This window comes from Mustelus asterias, chromosome 2 (assembly GCF_964213995.1).
Source record: "Mustelus asterias chromosome 2, sMusAst1.hap1.1, whole genome shotgun sequence".
In the NCBI taxonomy this organism is placed as follows: domain Eukaryota; kingdom Metazoa; phylum Chordata; class Chondrichthyes; order Carcharhiniformes; family Triakidae; genus Mustelus; species Mustelus asterias.
This window is the reverse complement of record NC_135802.1, coordinates 61,816,335-61,838,325: the sequence shown is the minus strand read 5'-3', so window position 1 is coordinate 61,838,325 and position 21,991 is coordinate 61,816,335. Positions and strand designations below refer to the sequence as shown.

General features: G+C 45.0%; 1 protein-coding gene across 10 annotated transcripts in view; it reads left to right on the top strand.

The window, feature by feature from the left end:
- The window catches only part of coa1 (cytochrome C oxidase assembly factor 1), a 66,083-nt gene that overhangs the window by 21,344 nt on the left and 22,748 nt on the right, over nt 1-21,991 (top strand). For 5 of the 10 annotated variants that reach the window (XM_078236262.1, XM_078236222.1, XM_078236214.1 and 2 more), the window contains one exon: nt 8,405-8,527. The exons of the other annotated variants lie outside the window; for them this stretch is intronic. The gene's annotated coding sequence lies outside the window, so the exon portion shown is untranslated. The remainder of the gene's footprint in view (nt 1-8,404; nt 8,528-21,991) is intronic. 10 annotated transcript variants of the gene reach the window in all.

Sequence of the window (21,991 nt, the reverse complement as noted above, 5' to 3'; positions counted from 1 at the left end):
GAGGATGACCCTCCAGGGGTAAGCCACAGTGACCAGGTCACTGGCACACAGTCAGGCTCTGTGGCCCGGAAAGGAAAGAGAGGGATTAGGAGAGCAATAGTGGTGGGGGACGCGTCGGTTAGAGGCACGGACAGGCGATTCTGTGGGTGCGAACAGGACTCCAGGATGGTAGTTTGCCTACCTGGTGCTGGGGTTCTGGATGTCTCCGAGCGGATAGGAGGCATATTAAAAGGGGAGGATAAAGAAACAGATGTCATTGTACACATTGGTGCAAATGACGTAGATAGGAAGAGCAGGGGGATCCTACGAGAGCAATTCAGGGAGTTGGGAGATAGGCTAAAAAGTAGGGCCTCCCAGGATGGCAATCTCTGGGCTGCTCCCAATGCCTAGGGCCAGTGAGGCTAGGAATAGGGAGATAGTACAATTGAAAGCTTGGCTAAAGGACTGGTCCAGGAGGGAGGGCTTCATATTCCTGGATCACTGGGAAGTTTTCAAGAGAGGAGGGCACCTGTACAAGAAGGACGGGTCACAACTAAATTGGAAGGGCACGAATATCCTGGCTGGGAGTTTTGCTAGTGCAGTTCAGGTGGGTTTAAACTAATATGGCAGGGGAGTGGGGATCAAAAAATTATGTCTGCAAGTGTAAAGGCTGGGGACGAGCTTGGGACCAGGACAAGGCTGGCAAAGAAGAAGAGCACTCTGGGGGAGGATGACCTCACTGGGCCTGGAGGTCTGGAGTGCATCTACTCCAATGCAAGGAGCGTAGCAGGTAAGACAGACGAACTTAGGGCCTTAATGCTTACGAGGAATTTGGATGTGGTTGCGGTGACAGAGACTTGGTTGAAAGAGGGACAGGACTGGCAACTGAATATTCCGGGGTACAAGTGTTTTAGGCGAGAAAGTGGTGGGGGAGTAGCAGTATTAGAGAACATATTACAGCGGTGCAGAGGGAGGACAATTCAGAGGGGTCGTGTAACGAGTCACTGTGGGTGGAGCTCGGAAACAGGAAGGGCGCAGTCACTATGTTGGGGGCATACTACAGGCCCCCTAACAGCCCAAGGGAAGTGGAAGAACGGATATGTCAGGAGATAATGGATAGGTGCAGGAAAAATAGGGCTGTTGTAGTGGGAGACTTCAATTTCCCTGGTATAGACTGGAAATCGCGTAGGGCTGGGAGTCTGAATGGGGAGGAATTTGTAAAATGCGTACAGGAAGGTTCTTTGGAACAATATGTAGATAGCCCGACTAGAGAGGGGGCTATACTGGACCTGGTACTGGGGAATGAGCCCGGTCAGGTCTTCAAAGTTTCAGCAGGGGAACATGTGGCAAATAGTGACCACAATTCTTTAGGATAGTGATGGAAAAGGATGAGTGGTGTCCCAAGGGTAAGGTGTTGGATTGGGGGAAGGCTAACTTTAGTGGGATTAGGCAGAAATTGGCAGCTGTTGATTGGGAGAGGCTGTTTGAGGGTAAATCCACATCTGGCATGTGGGAGTCTTTTAAGGAACAGTTGTTAGGGCTGCAGGATAGGCATGTGCCTGTACAAAAGAAGGATAGGAAGGGTAGGATTCGAGAACCGTGGATAACCAGGGAAATTGAGGGATTGGTCAAAAAGAAAAGAGAGGCAAACGTTAGGTCCAGGCAGCTAAAAACGGAGGGAGCTCTGGAGGAGTACAAAGAAAGTAGGAAAGAACTCAAACGAGGAATTAGAAGGGCAAAAAGGGGTCACGAAATGTCCTTGGCAGACAGGATTAAGGAGAATCCCAAGGCATTTTATTCATACATTAGGAACAAAAGGGTTGTCGGGGAAAAAATCAGACCTCTCAGGGACAAAAGTGGGGAATTATGCTTAGAGCCCAAAGAAGTAGGGGAGATCCTAAATGAATACTTTGCGTCGGTAGTCACAAAGGAGAAGGATGTGTTGACTGGGAGTGACTCAGAGGGGAGTGTTGACCCGTTAGCGAAAATCTCCATTACAAGGGAGGAAGTGTTAGGTTTTTTAGGGAATATAAAGACTGACAAATCCCCAAGGCCTGATGGAATCTATCCAAGGCTGCTCAGGGAGACAAGAGATGAAATCGCTGGACCTCTGACACAAACCTTTGTCTTGTCACTGGACACAGGTGAGGTCCCAGAGGATTGGAGGATAGCTAATGTGGTCCCGTTATTTAAGATGGGTAGGAAGGATAACCTGGGAAATTATAGGCCGGTGAGCTTGACGTCCATGGTAGGGAAGTTGTTGGAGAGGATTCTTAGAGATAGGATGTATGCGCATTTAGAAAGTAATAAACTCATTTACGATAGTCAGCATGGTTTTGTGAGAGGGAGGTCATGCCTCACTAACCTGGTGGAGTTTTTTGAAGAAGTGACGAATGGTTGACGAGGGAAGGGTCGTGGATGTCGTCTATATGGACTTTAGTAAAGTGTTTGACAAAGTCCCTCATGGTAGGTTGGTGCAAAAGGTTGGATCTCATGGAATAAAGGGAGAGGTGGCTAGATGGGTGGAGAACTGGCTTGGTCACAGAAGACAGAGGGTGGTAGTGGAAGGGTCTTTTTCCGGCTGGATGCCTGTGACTAGTGGTGTTCTGCAGGGCTCTGTATTGGGACCTCTGCTGTTTGTGATTTATATAAACGATCTGGAAGAAGGTGTAACTGGGGTGATCAGTAAGTTTGCGGACGACACGAAAATGGCTGGACTTGCAGTTAGTGAGGAACATTGCCAGAGGCTACAGAAGGATATAGATGGTTGAAAATTTGGGCAAAGAAATGGCAGATGGAGTTCAATCCAGATAAATGTGAAGTGATGCATTTTGGTAGAACTAATGTACGGGGGAGCTATACGATAAATGGCAGAACCATAAAGGGTGTAGATACGCAGAGGGACCTGGGTGTGCAAGTCCACAGATCCTTGAAGGTGACGTCACAGGTGGAGAAGGTAGTGAATAAGGCATATGGCATGCTTGCCTTTATAGGACGGGGCATAGAGTATAAAAGTTGGGGTCTGATGTTGCAGTTGTATAGAACGTTGGTTTGGCCGCATTTGGAATACTGCGCCCAGTTCTGGTCGCCACACTGCCAGAAGGACGTGGAGGCTTTAGAGAGAGTGCAGAGGAGGTTTACCAGGATGTTGCCCGGTATGGAAGGGCTTAGTTATATGGGGAGATTGGGTAAACTGGAGTTGTTCTCACTGGAAAGATGGAGGATGAGGGGTGACCTAATAGAGGTGTATAAAATTATGAAAGGCATAGATAGGGTGAACGGTGGGAAGCTTTTTCCCAGGTCGGTGGTGACGTTCACGAGGGGTGATAGGTTCAAGGTGAGGGGGGGGAGGTTTAACACGGATATCAGAAGGACGTATTTTACACAGAGGGTGGTGGGGGCCTGGAATGCGCTGCCAGGCAAGGTGGTGGAGGCGGACACACTGGGAACGCTTAAGACTTATCTAGATAGCCACATGAACGGAGTGGGAAAGGAGGGGGCGGCACGGTAGCACAGTGGTTAGCACTGCTGCTTCACAGCTCCAGGGACCTGGGTTCGATTCCCGGCTTGGGTCACTGTCTGTGTGGAGTTTGCACATTCTCCTCGTGTCTGCGTGGGTTTCCTCCGGGTGCTCCGGTTTCCTCCCACAGTCCAAAGATGTGCGGGTTAGGTTAATTGGCCATGCTAAAATTGCCCCTTAGTGTCCTGGGATGCGTAGATTAGAGGGATTAGCGGGTAAATATGTAGGGATATGGGGGTAGGGCTGGGGTGGGATTGTGGTCGGTGCAGACTCGATGGGCCGAATGGCCTCTTTCTGTACTGTAGGGTTTCTATGATTCTAGGATACAAAAGAATGGTCTAGTTTGGACCAGGGAGTGGCGTGGGCTTGGAGGGCGGAAGGGCCTGTTCCTGTGCTGTATTGTTCTTTGTTCTTAACTGCCCTCTGAAATCGCCTAGCAAACCATCTCAGTTCAACGGTAGTTAGGGATTCACAGCAAATGCTTGCCTTGCCAGCGACGCCCACATCCCATGAAAGAATAACCTTAAAAAAAATTACAAGAACAGATTATCTGCTCATTATCACGTGGCTGGTTGTGAGAGCTTGCTGTGTGCAAATAGGCTGCCACATTTCCTAAAGTAGCAGCTACACTTTACAAAGTGTTTCATTGGCTCTAAAGCACTCTGAACATTTGGTGGTTCTGCGAGGTGCTATAATAGATACACATTTTTTTCTTTTTATCTTTAATTTGTGTACTGGTTAATGAGAATTGGTTGAATCCATGCTGTATTTCACTTCTGGAAGGTGTTTGAGATATTCAGTTAATTGCTACAAGGACAACTTGTCTGAAGCCTGTTTTCTTTTGTTTAAGGTATCAAACACTTGCACAGAAAAACAGCTTAGTTACAAAACCATAGAGAAGCACCTCTCCCTATTCCACTTCGTGCTGAATGATGGAGGCACTTTATCACACACCTTGTTGTAACACGTAACATGTATTGCTCCTGAGGGGGTGTCGTAGGATGTGGGTGGAGTGTATGTGAGGAAGCAGTGTCAAAGACAAGGGTAATTTGAAGGTTGTGAACCTGTTTGAAGTTGCTGTAACTACAGGGTATTTGCTCCACTAAATGGCACATAGAGTTGACGAGGCAGTCAGCGACAGTATAATCGCTTTCCAATAGTGGCAAGCTGTGGGAGATTAGAAATAAGCATCTGCCAAATTTAAGGCTATGATCTTCTAAAAAAAGGGAGTAAGTGCTAGTCATGGTTTAAATAGCTGACTGTCAGAAATTGCTTTAAACTTTGACCACCTGTTGCAGCCGCGGAAGAAGCTGAGCTTTAATTGAGGCCTTACATCAAAAGCGTCACATCATCCAATTCAGCCCCTCTGAATGTTTGTCCATTTGATAAATTGCCACATCTGTTGGACAAAAGTAAAGCTTGCAATAAATCAGGATTTGAAGAAACTACATTAGATTTAATAGTTGCAGATCCATTGGTCCAATTTCAAACACATGGCGATGAAGTAAGTTTTATATTTTGGCTGATTTTTTTCCTTTTTTTTGCTATCATTATCATCAAGAAGATTTGCATTTCTTTTGTGTGTTTTAAACTAATGAGGGCAGCCAGCGATATTTAAGAACCCATAGGATAAAAACTGAAAGTATTTAGTGGAACTTAAAACACACTTCAAAGTTCTTGGCGAAGAAAAGTGTGAGACTGCATTTTCTCCAAAGGTAATCCTGCCATAGGGACAAAAATCAGATCCTGAGCCTCTGCGGGTGACTGGCGGGACCCCTGCGAAGCAGATGGTGGGTGAAGGGGCTGTCATTTATAATGGAGGGGGGTAGTTTGTCTCTGAGCTACTGGCCCAATCAGAGGGCAGCAAGTTGCCAACCTCTACAGTGTCAATAGAGGTGGCGCTACTCGGGCTGCAGGGTGAAGGCGAGGGCACCTTCAATTTGAGGTGTTCCCAAAAGTTAGGTAAGTTTGTTTTAATAGGCCAGTCAGACCATGGCTATATGGGCAGAGTAATCCCTTCAGTAGTGGCAGTGGTGGACCCTCTGGTAAGGGGTGGGGGGGAGGTGGTTTGGTGTGGGGGTCACCACCATGGTCCATGTTGACCAAAAAGGAAGGCCTCCCACTCGAGGAATCTTGTGGAGGACACCCCGGTTCACCAGACAGATACACCATGTGGTGGGGACCAGTCCCGATCTCAGCCAAGTGTTGGCTGGGTGGGAAGTTGACTTTAGTTGACCAACTAATTGCATTATTTTGCCCCCCACCCCCCAATCTGATTGATGGGTAGGCATTTCTGCTGTGGACAATATCCCGTAGCAGTGGAAAAATGTCAGGCTCTCCTCCTGATCCCTTCCACTGCCATTTTCCAAGGCTTCACACCTCCCAGCCTGTCTCCAGTGGGATGGTAAAATTCAAGCTGTGGTCTCTTTGGAGTTGAAGTGACTCCAAGGTAATGTACCTGGCAATTGAAGTTCAGAAGCAGGGAAACCCACTTGTGGCAAATCCAGTTGTCCAAATCCTTCAAATAAAAACAGAAAATGCCAGAAATATTCAGCGGATCTTGCAGCATCAGTTGAAGGAGAAATGTATAATAGATTGAATCTTCTGGACTTTGAACATTTTTGGGTCTCGGGTGTGATCTTCAGTAAACTGAACCCACCTCCTTGAGTGTTGTCCCTAAGACAGGTTCCATCGACAGACGTGGATGTTGCTCGGGTAGCAAATGGCTTCACAGTGTCACCAATGAGAGCACTGCTGAGGGGCAAGCAGTAAGAAGTAGTCGGGACATAATAAAGGTGACAGCATTACAGACATTGCTGACATAACGTAAGTCCCAGCACTATAGGAGACAACAATATCCTCACATGGGAGTGCATCAGCCTTGCCATTTAGAGTCATAGAGGTTTACAGCATGGAAACAGACCCTTCGGCCCAACTTGTCCGTGCAGCCCCTTTTTTAAACCCCTAAGCTAGTCCCAATTGCCTGCATTTGGCCCATATCCCTCTATACCCATCTTAACCTTGTGACAGTCTAAACGCTTTTTAAAAGACAAAATTGTACCTGCCTCTACTACTACCTCTGACAGCTTGTCCCAGATACTCACCACCCTCTGTGTGAAAAAATTGCACCTCTGGACCCTTTTGTATCTCTCCCCTCTCACCTTAAACATATTCCCTCTAGTTTTAGACTCCCCTACCTTTGGGAAAAGATATTGACTATGTAGCTGATCTATGCCCCTCATTATTTTATAGGCCTCTATAAGCTCACCCCGCAGCCTCCTATGCTCCAGAGAAAAAAGTCCCAGTCTATCCAGCCCCTTCTTATAACTCAAACCATCAAGTCCCAGTCGCATCCTAGTAAATCTTTTCTGCAGTCTTCCTAGTATAATAATATCCTTTCTATAATAGGGTGACCAGAACTGTACACAGTATTTCAAGTGTGGCCTTACCAATGTCTTGTACAACTTCAACAAGACGCCCCAACTCCTGTATTCAGTGTTCTGACCAACGAAACCAAGCATGCCAAATGCCTTCTTCACCACTCTGCCCACCTGTGATCACTTTCAAGAAGCTATGAACGTGTACCCCTAGATCTCTTTGTTCTGTAGTCTCCCCAATACCCTACCATTAACTGAGTAAGTCCTGCCCTGGTTCGATCGACCAAAATGCATTACCTCGCATTTATCTAAATTAAACTCCATCTGCCATTCGTCAGCCCACTGGCCCAATTGATCAAAATCCCATTGCAATCCTAGATAACCTTCACTGTCTACTATGCCACCAATCTAACTTATTAACCATGCCTCCTAAATTCTCAGCCAAATCATTAATATAAATGACAAATAACAGTGGACTCAGCACCGATCCCTGAGACACACCACTGGTCACAGGCCTCCAGTTTGAAAAACAGCCCTCGACAACCACCTGTCATCTTCTGTCATCAAGATTTGGAGATGCCGGCGTTGGACTGGGGAAACGCAGTAAGAAGTCTCACAACACCAGGTTAAAGTCCAACAGGTTTATTTGGTAGCAAAAGCCACTAGCTTTCGAAGTGCTGCTCCTTCATTAGGTGAGACTCACCTGATGAAGGAGCAGCACTTCGAAAGCTAGTGGCCTTTGCTACCAAATAAACCTGTTGGACTTTAACCTGGTGTTGTGAGACTTCTTACTGTTATTCTGTCATCAAGCCATTTTTGTATCCATTTGGCTACCTCACCCTGGATCCCGTGAGATGTAACCTTATGCAACAACCTACCATGTGGTACGTTGTCAGAGGCCTTACTAAAGTCCATGTAGACAACATCAACTGCACTGCCCTCATCTACCTTCTTGGTTACCCCTTCAAAAAAATCAAATTTGTGAGACTTGATTTTCTACTCAAAAAGTCATGCTGACTGTCCCTAATCAGTCCTTGTGTCTCTAAAACATACCCACTACAGATGTGAGGCTCACTGGCCTGTAGTTCCCAGGCTTTTCCCTGCAGCCCTTAGACAAAGGCATGACATTTGCCACCCTCCAATCTTCAGGCATCTCACCTGTGACTATCGATGATTCAAATATCTCTGCTAGGGGACTTGCAATTTCCTCCCTAACCTCCCACAATGTTCTGCGATACACTTCATCAGGTCCCGGGGATTTATCTAATTGATGCGTTTTAAGACTTTCAGCACCTCCTTCTCTTATAAATACACTCCTCAAGACATCACTATTTATTTCCTCAATTATTTCTAGCCAGTACACATTAAAAAGTCTCAAACACGTGCAGCTCTGATTTCCCACCATGCAATTGCCACATCTGGGTTGCCAGGTTAGGAACACAGCCCGTGTGGTGTTGGCAATAATCTCTTGTGCTGGGTAAATCGTAAAAATGATTGTTTAACTACCTTATTTGGCTTCTTGCTGCAGATGTGCCATTTGCTGACATCAAATCCATTCCGCCCTTGGGAAAAGCAGCCAGAGGCTTTTTTTCCTTAATTGGTTTCCTATCCACCTCTAAAGCTCCCTGGGAAAATTCCCACAGTGTTTCAGGTCAGTGACCTTTCATTTTGTATTTGATCCAATGTTTGTGCTGAGCAAGTCTCTAATATTCCATGGCCCTTTAGAGGAGTATCCAGCTAGCCTGGCGTAGTAATCAAGTCTGGAGAAGTTGTCTGTCACTGGGAGAGAAATGGCATCACGGTGGTTAGAAACATAGAAAAACTACAGCACAAAACAGGCCCTTCGGCCCCCAAGTTGTGCCGAACATATCCCTACCTTCTAGGCCTACCTATAACCCTCCATCCTATTAAGTCCCATGTACTCATCCAGGAGTCTCTTAAAAGACCCTATTGAGTTTGCCTCCACCACCACTGACGGCAGCCGATTCCACTCGCCCACCACCCTCTGTGTGAAAAACATCCCCCCAACATTTCCCCTGTACCTACCCCCCAGCACCTTAAACCTGTGTCTTCTCGTAGCAGCCATTTCCACCCTGGGAAAACGCCATTGAGTGTCCACCCGATCTATACCTCTCAACATCTTATATACCTCTATTAGGTCTCCTCTCATCCTTCGTCTCTCCAAGGAGAAAAGACCGAGCTCCCTCAGCCTATCCTCATAAGGCATGCCACTCAATCCAGGCGACATCCTTGTAAATCTCCTTTGCACCCTTTCAATCTTTTCCACATCCTTCCTGTAATGAGGCGACCAGAACTGAGCACAGTACTCCAAGTGGGGTCTGACGAGAGTCTTATATAGCTGCATCATTATCCCGGGACTCCTAAACTCAATCCCTCGATTAATAAAGGCCAGCACACCTTAAGTCTTCTTAACCACCTCCTCCACCTGCGGGGCCGAATTTAGACTCCTATGGACCCGGACCCCAAGGTCCTTCTGATCCTCTACAGTACTAAGAGTCTTTCCCTTTATATTGTACTCCTTCATCCCATTTGACCTGCCAAAATGGACCACTACGCATTTATCTGGGTTGAAGTCCATCTACCACTTCTCCGCCCAGTCTTGCATCCTATCTATGTCCCTCTGTAACTTCTGACATCCCTCCAGACTATCCACAACCCCACCAACCTTCGTGTCGTCGGCAAACTTACCAACCCATCCCTCCACTTCCTCATCCAGGTCATTTATGAAAATGACGAACAGCAAGGGTCCCAGAACAGATCCCTGGGGCACACCACTGGTGACCGACCTCCATTTAGAAAAAGACCCATCTATACCCACTCTCTGCCTCCTTTGGGCAAGCCAGTTCTGGATCCACAGGGCAGCAGCCCCTTGGATCCCATGCCCTCCCACTTTTTCTAGAAGCCTTGCATGGGGGACCTTATCGAACGCCTTGCTAAAATCCATATAAACCACATCAACCTCTTTCCCTTCGTCAATGTGTTTAGTCACATTTTCGAAGAACTCCACCAGGTTCGTAAGGCACGATCTGCCTTTGACAAAGCCATGCTGAGTATTCTTGAGCATACCAAACCTCTCTAAATGCTCATAAATCTTGTCCCTCGGGATCTTCTCCATCAGCTTACCAACTACTGAGGTTAGACTCACCGGTCGGTAATTTCCTGGGCTATCCCTATTCCCCTTCTTGAAAGTAGGAACCACATCCACAATCCTCCAATCCTCCGGCACCTCTCCCATCTCCATCAACAACGCAAAGATCATCGCCAGAGGCTCTGCAATCTCTTCCCTCGCCTCCCACAGAAACCTGGGGTACATCCCATCTGGACCCGGCGATTTATCTATCTTGATGCCATTCAAAGATTCCAGCACAACCTCTTTGTTAAAGTCGACATACTCAATCTTTTCAGTCCCCCGCAAGCCTGCAGTACATCCACCCAGGTCCTTCTCTTCTGTGAAAACCGAGGCAAAATACTCATTAAGCACCTCTGCCATTTCTACTGGTTCCGTACAGATTTTCCCGCCTTCGCCTTTTATGGGCCCTATTCCTTCACGTCTCATCCTTTTACTCTTCACATATTTATAGAACGCCTTAGGGTTTTCCTTAATCTTACCTGCCAAGGCCTTCTCGTGACCCCTTCTGGCTCTCCTAATTTCCTTCTTTAGTCCTGCTGTTTCACTGAGTTAGCACTGCTGTTTCACAGCTCCAGCGTCTCGGGTTTGATTCCGGCATTGGTTGACTGTGTGGAGTTTGCACGTTCTTCCCACGTCTGTGTAGGTTTCGTCTCCTGCTTTCTGCCACAGTCCAAAGATGTGCAGGCTAGGTGGATTGGCCATGCTAAATTGTCCCTTGAGAAGGTGATGGTGGACTGCTGCAATCCACATAGTGTTGCACGCCCATAATGGTTTGATACAACTTTTGTGGTTTGCTAGACTAGTTCAGATGACAGTTAGGAAGTCATGTCACCAGACTATCTCAAGGATGACAGACTTTCCCCCTTAAAGGACATTAGTGAACCAGGTGGGTGTTTTATTATGAGACTACCATTTTAGTCCAAATTTATTCATTTAAATACCCTCCGCTGCTGTGGTGGGATTTGAATTGGGACAGGATTTTACAGAGCCGCCAACAAGTTTGAAAGCAGCGGAATGGTCCGTAAAATTCCCTGGGTGGCCTTTCTGGCATCCTCCCTCATGACTGTCTGTTTGTAACTTTGCAGGTAAGAGCTAGGGTGTCCTGCCTGTCCTTGTTCCAGTTGAGGCCCTTAAGCAGCCACTTAAGGGGTGAGAAACTCCGCCATCCAAAAAGTTTTGCCTCATGTCTCCAGAGCATTAGGTGGATATCCAGATATCCACTCCATCTGACGAAGGAGCAGTGCTCCGAAAGCTTATGGTATTTGCTACCAAATAAACCTGTTGGACTTTAACCTGGTGTTGTGAGACTTCTTCCAGAGCATTAGTCCAGGCCTCTGGATTGCTAGCCCAGTAACTTTACCGCTATGCTACTGTCCATCTTGGAGCAGTACTTCCAATAAATATCCAACCTCTCCTGCTAACCCCTTACATTTATGTTAATTTTGTTTGGCAAAAAAAACTTGTAACTTGTATTTCTTCCAGTATCGACATTTAAAACTGAAGACCAAGCAACCTAGCATTTAAAAACAAAACTGACACAGATGATGGAACTGAAGAAGTTACCTGTTCAAAAATGTATCTTCCTGCCTGTTATGAGATTTACAGATACTTGTTTTCTGAGGGATTTCTTTGTCATGTTATGTTACTTCCTTTGGTCTAATAATAAATTTCTCCCAAAATAATTTGGAGTTTGGGTGTGAAGAAGAAGCAGTGTAGAATACAAAGAGAGAATGCTGGAAAATCTCAGCAGGTCTGGCAGCATCTGTAAGGAGAGAAAAGAGTTGACGTTTCGAGTCCAGATGACCTTTTGTCAAAGCTAAAAGGCATAGAAAGTGGGAGACATTTACACTGCAGGGTGAGGGAATGAATGATGAGTCATAGCCACAAAAACAAGGGGAAAGGCTGCTAATGGCAGTCCATAGAGAGAATAGAAGTTGTGAATGGTCAAACGGCAGAGAAGCTGAAATCAGAGGATAAGCTGTGACAGATGAAGATGTGGTGGGTGGGGGGGGGTTAAAATTGAGGCATGGGGGGGAAGAGTGGGGGGAAGAAAAATAAAGAAAGACAATAAAGAAAAAAGGTAGAGAACAGTTAAAAATGAAATGAAAACAAAGGGGTCGAGGTGGGATAGAAGATTTATTCTGTGGTTCAGCAAATGAAGTGTGTTGGCTGAATAAAGTTATCTAAATAAATGATGTTCATCATACGTCTTTTGGTTTCAGATTCCAGCATCCGCAGTAATTTGCTTTTATTATAGAATACAGTGTAGTTATAGGTATTAAACCTTTCCATGCTGCTTGTATTTTGCCAGTTACCTCTCACAGAAGGAGTCAATTAAATGCCACTCCCTCAACAACTGCCAGGGAATTGCTTTGTATTGGAGTCTCTCATGTTAATGCCATTAATTGCCTCAGTCTGCCGCTAGATTTTCCAGCAAATTGGAAGACTCAGCTATCGATTTTGATGTATGGTAACAAGAAAAGCTTTTACTGGCAGTTCAATTGAAGCTGGCTGGTACAATTGATTCTTTTGCACCAATAATCAAGTGAAACATTCTAACTGGAAAATAGCAGAGGCACATATGATTAACGCTAAGCTGATCGTTTTCAGATTTGGGCTGTAGAAAATTGGCCAGAATCTGGACAATGCTAAAGGAAACTAGATCCTAGGGGGATTAAAAACAGAGAGAATGGGCTGGGAGCACACGGAGAGATTTTAAATAAGTGCTCCTCCTGGATCCAAAAATTGCTGCGAAAAACGTGTCTTTTCCAAGTGTCCTTCAGCATTCCCTTCAAAGATCATAGAATCCTATAGTGCAGAAGGAGACCATTCGGCCCATCGAGTCTGCACTGACCACAATCCCACCCAGGCCCTATTCCCATAACCCTATGCATTTACCGTAGATAGTCCCCCTGACACTAAGGGGCAATTTAGCATGGCCAATCTATCTAACCTGCATATCTTTGGACTATGGGAGGAAACCGGAGCACCCGGAGGAAACCCATGCAGACACGGAGAGAATGTGCAAACCCCACACAGACAGTAACCCAAGCCGAGAATCAAACCCAGGTCCCTGGCGCTGTGAGGCAGCAGTGCTTGCCACTGTGCTGCCTACTGGTTAGGTCTCTTCTTGCCTCGAGCATTCACTTTGCTTGATCAAGTCATTTCTCCATGAAAATTCTAATTGGGATCCTCCATCCAGTGTAGGACCGCAATGTGCATATTTAAATAGCATCCCAGTTGAAGGCCTGCCTGAAAATTGTATAAGAACCCACTCTGATATTGGGCGGCACAGTGGTTAGCACTGCTGCCTCACAGAGCCAGGGACCCGGGTTCAATTCCGGCCTTGAGTGACTGTATAGAGTTTGCATGCTCTCCCCATGTCTGCGTGGATTTCCTCTGGGTGCTCCGGTTTCCTCCCACAGTCCAAAGATGTGCGGGTTAGGTGGATTGGTCATGCTAAATTGTACCTTAGTGTCCCAAGATGTGTAGTTTAGGGGCATTAGCGGGGTAAATATGTGGAGTTATGGGGATAGGATCTGGGTAAGATGACCTATCAGAGTGTCAGTGCAAATTTGAAGGGCCAAATGGCCTCCTTTTGCATTGTAGGATTCTATTCTTCTGCCATTACCCGTTTCTCAGGTGAGAAATGAGTGACCCACAGTTCAAATTTCTCCCAGTGTTTAACAACAGGATTCTTATTTAATAAATGCACAATGCCCTGAGGTATATTTTGTTTAAAAACATCATTGGAGTACATGCCCTTAACACTGAAAATTACATGCACCTCTTTTATCTCCAGGTAAGGTAGTCAAATACCCTTTCACAAAGACTATGGGGCAAATATTTTCTGTGATGTCAATGTTAGTGAATAAACATTTGTTGTCCATAACCTGAATTGAGTACTCCTTAATCAGATATAGCATGTAGCAGAGAGAGAAATGATTCTACACACTATGACAACAAACTCCATCCTAAAATCAAAAGGATATCCTGTACTCTGCGATATTTTCATTCTTCACAGCAGATCACGGACCCTGTGACTTCTGTGATTTAGATTGCCTTTATTCCGTTGACCTTTAACCCTCCGTGCCTGGAGCTGACCGTGCCCAAGTAGCTAGAACCATCAATAGCAAAGGAAGCTTTTGTCTTTTCAGCTGAAACTGGATTCAAGATCAAGTACTGTAGATTAAACCTAAAGGAAAACTTGACCCCCAATTCTGCTGCTCTGTTCCTCCCGAATGATTTGAACGAAAGTTGGTCACGTCAAATCTGTGGCTTGCTTAATAAACCATTCAATCTATATTTTAATAAGCATCCGGGTTGGAAGCATGTGGGTGCTTCGTGAATACATGTGCTGAGTTGTCATTAGAGCCCTGATCCAATATGAACACAAAATAGTGGATTTACTGCCCGGCACCTATGAGGATCAGCCAGTAGGAATGGTTTCAGAAGACTTATGGAAGCACTATTTAAGCACTGTGGCTGACATTCGGAGCATAGGGGTCTCTGGGCTATTGTACATTTTGGAGTTCCAAGTGATTTTTGAGCTTGGCGATTGATTGGTTATGGTTCTTATTTTGCCTTGCTCACTGTGAGCAAGCACACTGAGGTTATGCTGTGTGACATTCTTGTTGCTTTGATTTGAATGAGGGTACAGGAGCAGCTAGAGGTTGAACAACTAGGAGGAGTAACAGTTAGGCTGGAAGCAGGTCAGGGGGGGATGCTTGTAAAAATCCTTAAACACCCAGAGGATCAACCTTTATATGGATCACTGCATGAAGAGGCTGCACTTCTCCAGCTAAGCTGTCACTGATCCTTTCATGAATTTTCGGAATGTGGGCATCACTGGCAATGCTGGCATTTATTTACCTGAAGATATTGACCACCTTCCTGAACCATATTTGGTTTGATCGATCTGACTAGTTTGCTAAGGCACTTCAGTTGCTGTGGGATTGCAGTCACACACAGGCCAGGTCAGGAAGGATGGCAAGTTTCCTTTTCTAAAGGATATTAGTGAACTATTGAGTTTTCACAACAATAGTCTTTGACAGTTTCACTTTTACTGATATCCGCTTTCATTTCCAAATGTTTAAAACAAAATCTACTCTCTCGGCCAAAGACATTCCAAGTTTGCAATAATAATCCAATGTGAGAAACTTTGCATTCATTTATTTGCCACTTGTCTACTCAATTGCAAATAGTTCTATCTGCAGCTTTCATTAGATTAATATCATTGGCAAAATCAGCATATCTTACATTTGGTTCTGAGATCCAGCTCATTAAGGGAGATTAAAAGCAAATCAATGTCCAAGCACTGACAACAGAGTGAAGCCAGTCAACATCTCTCTCCTAATGCCTTACACTAAATCTTTCGCATCAAAACTAAGCTGGGTCACTCAAACCATTAAACTTGCTTCACCCATTTTGTCAGTCTTTACTGCTTGAGCTTTTTAATGATAGTCCTTGTCTGTACTCTCTATTTGTGAATACTCTTATTAGCTGTATAAGAACTCATCTCTCTTTTCAATATCTCAGTTAGCTTTGAGCGTCATTTTACCCTAGTCTGTCTGCTGGGTATGAGGCAAACTTGGGTGCTCATGTAACATGTCACCCATATAACATGCCACCCAATTGTTCAATCAGTGGGGTGTTAAATAGGTGCCCACTGCTGTCAAGCAGATTAGATGAAAAAGACCCCAAATGTACCTATGACTTTATGGGGTGCTGTCTTTGTGAAGAAGTTTTCCCTCGATTTACTTGTAAAGAAATTAGTTAAATTCTAAAGCAATGTCTCCTTTATTACAAGAAGAAATAATGATTTTCTATCAAAAGCCTCACTTTAAAATTCTAACACCCCTAAACTTCCTCATCTTGCATATTGCAAGTTTACCCAGTTGTTTATCACTTTATCCTAGGTATCATGCTGGGTATGGTCAACAGATTCTGTTCCAAGTCTAATCTATCCTTCCTAAATCGGACTTCCCAAATCTGATACAAATATTCCAAACAAGAACTGGATAAGTGTGAAGGTACCCAGTACCTATTAGCCTTTTTATTTCTTTTTCACATCTAGGAACTTGCTTTAATGATTTGTACATCCATACCTTTAAATCTAAGTTTAATTTACCCTTTAGTGTGCCTGACTTCAGATTTTACTTCGTCTGTCATTTTTACCACACCTTACTATGCTAACCTGTTTCTCTCATTGTTTTGCCCACTCACCTCATCTATCTTTATTTGCAATTGTTTGGTCTTTTCTTCACAAATCACTACATTCCCCTAAACTATTTGCAAATGTGGTATACTTCCCTCAACTCCCAAATCCAGGTTTTGTCCCTTTGTGTGTTTGAGCTGTGTCTATTATAGCATGCTGAAAGGCTACAGAACCAGAACATAAGAACAGAGGTGGGTTACAGTTACAGGGTTAATGATTACTTTCAGTGTACTGAGGCTACATGCACACACAAGAAAATCAGGAGTCTTTTAAGTTAATCGCTTAGGGTCATTACTTGTCACCACTCGTTACCAATCTAAGAATGTCGTTTTCATCCCAAATTTCTGCCTCCTATTTTTCACAGTAAAGAGTCTAACAACACCAGGTTAAAGTCCAACAGGTTTATTTGGTAGCAAACGCCACTAGCTTTCGGAGCGCTGCTCCTTCGTCAGGTGAGTGGGAAATCCACTCCGGCATCTCCACATCCTATTTTTCAAACAGTTTCTTATTTATACTACAAGATTTCAATTTCCATATACCTCATATATAGTTAGTAATCTCTTAGATGGAATGTTATCAACTTGAGTGTATCTGTTATACTCTGCGTCTGTTTTTTGTTTCTAACCTTTGTCATAATACTATCTTGAAGTTTCTTATTGTCAAAATTGTGCTGTGGTCATTAAAATAATTGATTTGGATATAGTAGTGTTGGATTCATGATACTGGAAAAGCAATCCAGACACCTTGGCTCAATATTTATGGGGATCTAGGGAAGGATTGAGAAGAACTGACGATTGCTGGAAAGTCAAATTTAACAGCAGCACCTCATTTAAATATTTGTACCCAATTTCCTACATGGCAGCCAGCCAGATCAAGAAGCTGGCTGGCTGGTGACTAATGTGAGGGGAAGTCTGCTATACAAGAACGCAGTCATGAACCAGAGAGGAGGGAGAGATCACAGACTGGCCTGGTGTCATAGTGGGTGGAGAGATATTGAATTACAGGGAGAGACACTGGAGAAGTGGAGGCAATATGGTACACCGGTAGTGTCTCTATGAGCCGGAAGGTCTGGGTTCAAGTCCTGAGCCAGGACTTGTTGACCATGGGAGGAGTATCCATGACGCAGTTCGACATGCTGATAATCAGCCTGGGAATTCTTCCACCACCTGCCCGCTATTCCCCAACGTGTGAGAGACGATGCACAAAAGAAGCAGAGAACAGGAGAGTCTCGAGATTGAAGAGAAGAATGTCTGGAGATAAAGAGAAGGTTGAATGATCACTGCAAGGTGGCAAGTTAATTTGAAGGACAGGAAAGACGACCTGCTGCTCCTCTTGGTCGACAAGCAGTGCTCTAAAAGCACTTTCCTACTCGCACTGGCAGTTCTTGCTTTTTTGCACATGCTGCGTTTCTCAAGCCTTGGGATACCAAACCTGCGCCATTAAATTCCAATGTTGTTTCAACCTGTGGCATGCAGCACCATTGACAGAGATATAGAAATTAGAAGCAGGAGTAAGCCATTTGGCCCTTAAAGCCATCACTGAATTCAATATTCTGATTCCCCCCTTCCCGCCTGATCCCTTTAGCCCCATGAGCTATATCTAATTTCTTCTTGAAATCAGGCAACGCTTTGGCTTCAACTACTTTCTGTGGTAGTGAATTCCACACATTCACCACCCTCTGGGTGAAGAAATTTCTCCTCACCTCAGTTCTAAAAGGTTTACCCCTTATCCTCAAACTATGACCCCCTTGTCTGGACTCCCCCACCATTGGGAACATTCTTTCTGAATCTAATAAATAAATTAATGACCCTTACTTGCCTGGCCCCAAACTACTGTAATTAGGCATGATCACAGTGGATTGGTTCGGCAGTCCCATTTTTAAGAAAGTGATCCCCCACGCATCCCTAACCTGGCCTAAAAGATTAAAATTCTTCTTTTGAATCCAAATCTGATCATGTCAAAGTGTGAAATTGAATTTTTAAAATTCTGATAATTTATGAAATTCTGACTACAAGAGCTGAGAGATTGTTATAACAGGCTAGCTGGTTTGCTAATGAACATATTACTTCTCCCTGTTCTGGCTGACATGCAGGGAAAAAAGGCAATTTTTCACAAGGTTGTAAAATGAAAAGATGCAAGTTTGAACACGGTTGCTGACATGACTTGTGAATAAAATATTTACTGTTTTCACTTTGAACATTACTAAGGGACAGTTAGAAGGAGTAGTTACATAATTCATCGTGGGGAGGGGCCACTTCAATTTACTCCACAGATCTCGGGCGGCACGGTAGCACAGTGGTTAGCACTGCTGCTTCACAGCTCCAGGGACCTGGGTTCGATTCCCGGCTCGGGTCACTGTCTGTGTGGAGTTTGCACATTCTCCTCGTGTCTGCGTGGGTTTCCTCCGGGTGCTCCGGTTTCCTCCCACAGTCCAAAAATGTGTGGGTTAGGTTGATTGGCCATGCTAAAATTGCCCCTTAGTGTCCTGAGATGTGTAGGTTAGAGGGATTAGTGGGTAAAATATGTAGGGATATGGGGGTAGGGCCTGGGTGGGATTGTGGTCGGTGCATACTCGATGGGCCGAATGGCCTCCTTCTGCACTGTAGGGTTTCTATGATTCTATGAGATGTCTTTTGTGAATACAAGCTATTTATTTTCTAACCATTATTGCCAAATTTACAGCAGTAAAGGAAGAATAATGAGGGTTTGATAACAAAGCCCAGTACATACCATGCAATAGAGATGTAATTCCCGAGGGAATAGACTTGGCTTTAATATGCTGTATAGATGTGACAACATTAATGGAAACCTTGATGAACATGGAAGACATGTCTATTCCAGTGAAACCAGTGATCAGCTGGTTGTTAGTGTAAGCTTATACTTTGACCACAAAGCTGCCCACCCTATTTGCTGGGAGCGAAAGATTACAAGAACAGACGGATGGATATCTGCTGAGTTTCAATGCATTTAAAGTACTTAATCCAAACTCTGGTTATTTGCCTCTTTGTGCCTGAGACTATCCACAATATACCACCTCTCTTCGTCCTTGAGGCACGCTATGACTAAACACTTTTACTTTAAAACACTTGTACATGGAGAAAGCAAATTACTTTGTCAATAACGTTAATAGTTAAAGTTTATTATTTATTAGTGTCATATGTAGGCTTACGTTAACACTGCAATGAAGTTACTGTGAAAATCCCCTAGTTGCCACACTCCAGCGCCTGTTCGGGTACACTGAGGGAGAATTTAGCATGGCCAATGCATCTGACCAGCACTTCTTTTGGACTGTGGGAGGAAACCCATGTAGACACGGGGAGAACGTGCAGACACCGCACAGACAGTGACCTAATCTGGGAATTGAACCCAGGTCCCTGGTGCTGTGAGACAACGGTGCTAGCCACTGTGCTGCCCTGTAGTTGGCACAGTGTAGCATAACTGATGTAATTGCTGGGCCTCTGACGGAAATCTTTGTCTCTTCATTGGACACAGGTGAGGTCCCTGAGGATTGGAGGATAGCGAATGTGGTACCGTTATTTAAGAAGGGTAGCAGGGATAACCCGGGTAATTATAGGCCAGTGAGCTTGACGTCCGTGGTAGGGAAGTTGTTGGAGAGGATTCTTAGAGACAGGATGTATGCACATTTAGAACGGAACAATCTCATTAGTGACAGACAGCATGGTTTTGTAAGAGGGAGGTCGTGCCTTACAAGTTTGGTGGAGTTTTTTGAGGAAGTGACAAAAACGGTTGACGAAGGAAGGGCCGTGGATGTCGTCTATATGGATTTCAGTAAGGCATTTGACAAAGTCCTTCATGGCAGGTTGGTTAAGAAGGTTAAGGCTCATGGGATACAAGGAGAGGTGGCTAGATGGGTAGAAAACTGGCTTGGCCACAGGAGACAGAGGGTAGCAGTCGAAGGGTCTTTTTCCGGCTGGAGGTCCGTGACCAGTGGTGGTCCGCAGGGCTCTGTACTGGGACCTCTGCTATTTGTGATATATATAAATGATTTGGAAGAAGATGTAACTGGTGTTACCAGCAAGTTTGCGGATGACACGAAGATGGCTGGACTTGCGGATAGCGATGAACATTGTCGGACAATACAGCAGGATATAGATAGGCTGGAAAATTGGGCGGAGAAATGGCAGATGGAATTTAATCCAGATAAATGCGAAGTGATGCATTTTGGAAGAACTAATGTAGGGGGGAGTTATACAATAAATGGCAGAGCCATCAAGAGTATAGAAACACAGAGGGACCTTGGTGTGCAAGTGCACAAATCCTTGAAGGTGGCAGCACAGGTGGAGAAGGTGGTGAAGAAGGCATACGGTGTGCTTGCCTTTATAGGACGGGCTATAGAATATATACGGCACGGTAGCACAGTGGTTAGCACTGCTGCTTCACAGCTCCAGAGTCCCGGGTTCGATTCCTGGCTCGGGTCACTGTCTGTGTGGAGTTTGCACATTCTCCTCGTGTCTGCGTGGGTTTCCTCCGGGTGCTCCGGTTTCCTCCCACAGTCCAAAGATGTGCGAGTTAGGTTGATTGGTCAGGTTAAGAATTGCCCCTTCGAGTCCTGAGGTGTGTAGGTTAGAGGGATTAGCGGGTAAAATATGTGGGGGTAGGGCCTGGGTGGGATTGTGGTCGGTGCAGACTCGATGGGCCGAATGGCCTCCTTCTGCACTGTAGGGTTTCTATGATTTCTATGATAAAAGCTGGAGTCTGATGTTGCAGCTGTATAGAATGCTGGTTAGGCCACATTTGGAGTACTGCGTCCAGTTCTGGTCGCCGCACTACCAGAAGGACGTGGAGGCTTTAGAGAGAGTGCAGAGAAGGTTTACCAGGATGTTGCCTGGTATGGAGGGTCTTAGCTATGAGGAGAGATTGGGGAAACTGGGGTTGTTCTCCTTGGAAAGACGGAGGATGAGGGGAGACTTAATAGAGGTGTATCAAATTATGAAAGGCATAGATAGGGTGAACAGTGGGAAGCTTTTTCCCAGGTCGGAGGTGACGATCACGAGGGATCACGGGCTCAAGGTGAGAGGGGCGAGGTTTAACTGAGATATCAGAGGGACGTTTTTTACACAGAGAGTGGTGGGGGCCTGGAATGCGCTGCCAAGTAGGGTGGTGGAGGCAGACACGCTGGCATCGTTTAAGACTTACCTGGATAGTCACATGAGCAGTCTGGGAATGGAGGGATACAAACGAATGGTCTAGTTGGACCAATGAGCAGCACAGGCTTGGAGGGCCGAAGGGCCTATTTCCTGTGCTGTACTGTTCTTTGTTCTTTGATATTGGGAATCGATATGAAGACTTTTAGACTTCCCAATACTCCATAGCACAAAAAGATAAAGTGTACTAGAAGTGGCCTTTAAGTAAGACGCTACTTCCAATTGTGGTTTTGAGCAATAGGTGATTGGGTTAACAGTGCTCTGTAGCAGCATTTAAGGGAAGCAGTGGCACTCGTGCAGAAAGCTCTGGCAGGAAGCAAATGTTTATCAAAATGTCATATTCCTCAATGTTTATCACTTTGTCTGAACATTACTAAGGGGCAGTTAGAAAGGGTAGTTACATAATTCTGAAACCGAAGCAGTAATTAAAAATTTGTGAACTGTGCCACATTGTTTCTGGGAATGACTGCTCCAGCTGTGTAATTCTGCAGAAGGAAAGCCACAGGAAGATAAATGGCACATGTTCTATTTTCAAGTTTTCAATTTTCTAATCTATCCAGTCAAGTATTTTCTTAATGTATG